The 5,000-nt window shown below is 53.1% G+C and overlaps 1 pseudogene; it reads right to left on the minus strand.

The window, feature by feature from the left end:
- Positions 1–2,439: 2,439 nt before the first annotated feature.
- LOC125774120 (large subunit ribosomal RNA) overlaps positions 2,440–5,000 on the minus strand; it is a 7,069-nt pseudogene continuing 4,508 nt past the window's right edge.

Consider the following 5,000-nt stretch of genomic DNA (forward strand, 5'->3'; position numbering starts at 1 on the left):
TACCAAAAGTTCCTCCACGGCCATGTGCTCCGACGCTTAGTTTAGGAAATATTCGAAAAAATTCAAAATAGGAAGCATTTTCTTATTGGAAAATCACCTTAAATCGATGGCCATTTTTTGGGCAAAAACTTTAACGTCTTCCCGACTTTGCGGGAATTGCGAATTTTAGGCACCCAGAGAAAATCTTTTACTTTAAGGGGGCGGCCGCGAAGTTGCCCAAAGTCTCGGACACAAAAATTCTCAAGTTCCCCACTCTAGTAAAGCGCCCTATGAGTATCTCCTGGCCCGCGAGCTCTGCGAGCGGGCCAGCTTCGGCGATTTTTGCCTTTTCGCCTAGGCGGTTCTTCTACGAAATTGGTCCACAGCTTTTGCTCAGAAAGCTAGCATTTGTTGCAACAGTTAGGTGCTTGGTACCACATTTTGGTATCCATTTGGGCATTTGTGGCAACTACTCGGTACTTTGGCCCACATTTCGCTCTACTCGGGCTTCTATGGTGGTACTTGTCGGTACTTCTGGCCAACTTAGGCCAATTGGGTGCAACTTGTGGGTACTCTGTGGGTACTTTAGGGCGTATTGTGTCTTTCGGGTGAACCTTCGCTATACTTCATGGGTACTGATGGCCAACTTAGGAACATTCAGTGCAACCTTTGGGCCTAAGGAAATTTGTCCAACTCTTTGGACTTAGAAAATTTTCTGGACTTAGAAAATTTTCTGGACTTGTAAAAATTTTCAAATGTTCAATTTGGCCCACATTTCGCTCTACTCGGGCCTCTATGGTGCTACTTGGCGGTACTTTTGGCCAACTTAGGCCAATTGGGTGCTCTTTGTGGGTACTCTATCGGTACTTTTGGCCAACTTAGGCCAATGGGGTGCTATATGTGGGTGCTCTATCGGTACTTTTGGCCATGTTAGGCCCATTCGGTGCTATTTGTGGGTACTCTATCGGTACTTTTGGCCATGTTAGGCCCATTCGGTGCTATTTGTGGGTACTCTATCAGTACTTTTGGCCAACTTAGGCCAACTCAGTGCTACTTGTGGGTACTCTATCGGTACTTTTGGCCAACATAGGCCAATTGGGTGCTACTTGTGGGTGCTCTATCGGTACTTTTGGCCAACTTAGGCCAACTGGGTGCTATTTGTGGGTACTCTATCGGTACTTTTGGCCATGTTAGGCCCACTCGGTGCTATTTGTGGGTACTCTATCGGTACTTTTGGCCAACTTAGGCCAATTGGGTGCTATTTGTGGGTACTCTATCGGTACTTTTGGCCAACATAGGCCAATTGGGTGCTACTTGTGGGTGCTCTATCGGTACTTTTGGCCAACTTAGGCCAACTGGGTGCTATTTGTGGGTACTCTATCGGTACTTTTGGCCAACTTAGGCCAACTCAGTGCTTCTTGTGGGTGCTCTATCGGTACTTTTGGCCAACTTAGGCCAACTGGGTGCTATTTGTGGGTACTCTATCGGTACTTTTGGCCAACTTAGGCCAACTCAGTGCTTCTTGTGGGTACTCTATCGGTACTTTTGGCCAACTTAGGCCCATTCGGTGCTATTTGTGGGTACTCTATCGGTACTTTTGGCCAACTTAGGCCAACTCAGTGCTACTTGTGGGTACTCTATCGGTACTTTTGGCCAACTTAGGCCAATTGGGTGCTCTTTGTGGGTGCTCTATCGGTACTTTGGGACATATTATGTCCTTCGGGTGAACCTTCTCGATACCTCATGGGTACTTGTGGCCAACTTAGGAAAATTCAGTGCAACCTATGGGCCTTTGGAAATTGTTCCAACACTTTGGACTTAGAAAATTTTCTGGACTTAGAAAATTTTTTGGACTTAGAAAAATTTTCAACTTCTGTATCTTCTTCATCATGTTCCATTTTGTGGGACTTAGAAAATTTTCTGGACTTAGAAAATTTTTTGGACTTAGGAAATTTTTCAACACTTGTAAAATTTTTGTTCCTTCTTTGAAGAAGAATACTTTCCACTATTAGCTTCTTTCTCTTTTTCTTCTTAGTTGTCTTCTTATTTTCGGTCCGAGAGCGCCGACACTTGTAAAATTATCTAAGTCCGAAGACTTTTGGAATGAACCAAAAGTCAACGAACACAATACATCAACCCTATCAACATCAAGTGGCAACCCGAAGGAAGCGCAGCGGCCAGCCCATGTACAACGCGAAGTTGTAGCATGCAACCAACCAACCGCTAACCTCCAACGGCACTCAATGTATTCGTTACACATGGGCGCACCTGCACCACACTGTCGTGACCATCCAACGAGCCGTCGGTTCGGTCGTGTGTTACAAGCACCCCATCACATAGGCATAGAGTCACCACACAGTGTTCTTCAACACTCTCGTCACATGGTGCAAGTCACGGTACGCACCACCAATGTGCACTGGTTGGCCAATTCCAGCACACACGGGGCGCGCACGCGCAAGCACTAACCACCAAGCATGGGTCGCCTGAGAGGATCGATGCGAACGCATCTCTACAACTTGAAGCTCCCAGCCTGTAGTCCCGTCGTTTGCGGGCGGTCGTAGGTGTCGAAACTAGTGATATCCACAGTCGGCAAGCTCGTCCACCGGTGTTCCCAACATGTATGGTACTAACACGTGCAGCGCGAACCCGCCCTTTGCGGCCTAGTAGTAAGCGGGGATGAGACGCCAGTGTGCCAATGGACAGCACGGACGGTTCTCGGAGGGTTGTTAGGCCCGCTAGCTTACGACCACCTAATGGGTATAAGAAGCGCTATCAGCTCGGATTGGATACGACCTTAGAGGCGTTCAGGCATAATCCAGCGGACGTAGCGTCATACCATAGTCCGTTCGAACTAGTATTGAGCCAGTGGTCCGTACCTGTGGTTCCTCTCGTACTGCACAGGAATTCCGTTAAGATAGCGACAAACAATGCACACCAGTAGGGTAAAACTAACCTGTCTCACGACGGTCTAAACCCAGCTCACGTTCCCTTGAAAGGGTGAACAATCCTACGCTTGGTAAATTTTGCTTTACAATGATAGGAAGAGCCGACATCGAAGGATCAAAAAGCCACGTCGCTATGAACGCTTGGCGGCCACAAGCCAGTTATCCCTGTGTCGGAGCGTGCTGTGACGTCTGCCGGACTGCAGGATTGTCGTCGTTTGCTGCAGGCCAGTATCCAGAACAGCAAGGAGAGCAGCCTTCAGGAGCTGATTGACGGCGTCGAGGCTGAGGTGTTCGGTCTCGGGTACAAGGTTGTGCGAGCGAAGCTTCGCGGCCGGGCGCCACCGGAAACGGACCGAGCTGTTCTTGGTCCGATCGTCGACGCCTTGTTCCCGGAGCATCCAGCGTTCGAGTGGCCGGACATCGAAGCGAGCACCGCCTCACACGTCGCTCTGAGGCCGGTCACGAGCTCGGAGGTCCTGCTGCTGGCTGAGCGGATGGCGTCGTCCAAGGCGCCAGGGTTGGACGGCATCCCCAACACTGCAGCGAAGGCAGCGATGCGGATGCACCCGGAGGTCTTCGTGGACGTGTACAACCAGCTGCTCGAGCGAGGCGAGTTTCCTGCGGCGTGGAAGGAGGCTCGACTTGTGCTGATCGCGAAGCCGGGCAAGCAGCCGGGCGACCCGTCATCATATCGTCCGCTGCTCATGCTGGGAGCAGTCGCCAAGGGGTTCGAGCGGGTGATCCTTGATCGACTGAATGACCACTTGGAGAACAGCGATGCTCCGCGACTGTCGCCAAGGCAGTACGGGTTCCGGCGCGGCCGTTCAACAATACAGGCCATCGAACGTGTGATCGAGAGGGGGCAGCACGCGAGGACGTTCCATCGCACCAACCAGCGGGATCCTCGATGTCTGGTGGTGGCAGCACTGGATGTCAGGAATGCCTTCAACTCCGCCAGTTGGGAGGCGATCGCGGCTGCCCTGCAGAAGCTGCAAGTTCCAGTAGCCCTCCAGAGAATGTTGCGCAGCTACTTCTCTGAGAGGAGGCTGGTGTATGAAACCAGCGAGGGACCAGTGCGGCGAACGGTCACGGCGGGCGTTCCACAGGGCTCAATCCTGGGCCCGACTCTGTGGAACGCCATGTACGACGGCGTGCTTCGGCTGGCGCTACCCGAGGGCGCTGAGGTGATCGGTTTTGCCGACGACGTCGTGGTGCTGGCGAGCGGGACGACACCGGAGGCGGCGACGCGGTTAGCTGAAACGGCGATTGGAATGATCAGCTCGTGGATGGCGCAACACCACCTGGAGCTTGCTCCGGCCAAGACCGAGCTGGTCATTGTTTCCACAATGCGGAGGGAACGCACCCGCGTTCCAGTAACGATCGACGGAGTGGAGAAGATGCCGACCCGCACGCTCAAGTACCTCGGGGTCATTCTTGAGGATCACTTGTCGTGGAGGCCACACGTTGAGCAGGCCACGTCGAAGGCGCTCCGTGTGGCGCAGGCCATCTCCAGGTTGCTTCGTAACCATGGCGGACCTAAGTGTGCGAAGCGACGGTTGCTGTCATCGGTGGTGGACTCTACTCTCCGCTACGCTGCGCCGATTTGGCATGAAGCGGTCCAGCTTCGGGCATGTCGCAGGCAGCTGAACCGGGTGCAGGGCCTTTACGCACGGCCGGTGGCCCGCACTTTCGTTACGGTGAGGAACGAGGTGGCAACGGTCCTTGCCAGCGTCATCCCCATCGTGCTGCAGGTGACGGAGGACGCTCGTTGTTACCAGCGACATCAGGCGACGGGAGCGAGTTTGCGGGAGCTGCGCATCGAGGAGCGAATAAACACAATCGCCGAGTGGCAGCGGCAGTGGGACCAGCTGGAACCAGAAAGCCGCTACACACGGTGGGCACACCGAGTTATCCCGGACTTGGCGGCATGGAAGAACCGGCGGCACGGAGAGATGACCTTCCATCTCGCGCAAATTCTCTCCGGCCACGGTTTCTTTCATGAATACCTGCATACCAAACATCTGGCGCCATCCGCTGACTGTGTCAGGTGCCCGGGAGTTGTGGAGAGTGCTGAAC

This window comes from Anopheles funestus (genome assembly GCF_943734845.2).
Source record: "Anopheles funestus chromosome X unlocalized genomic scaffold, idAnoFuneDA-416_04 X_unloc_82, whole genome shotgun sequence".
Lineage (NCBI taxonomy): Eukaryota > Metazoa > Arthropoda > Insecta > Diptera > Culicidae > Anopheles > Anopheles funestus.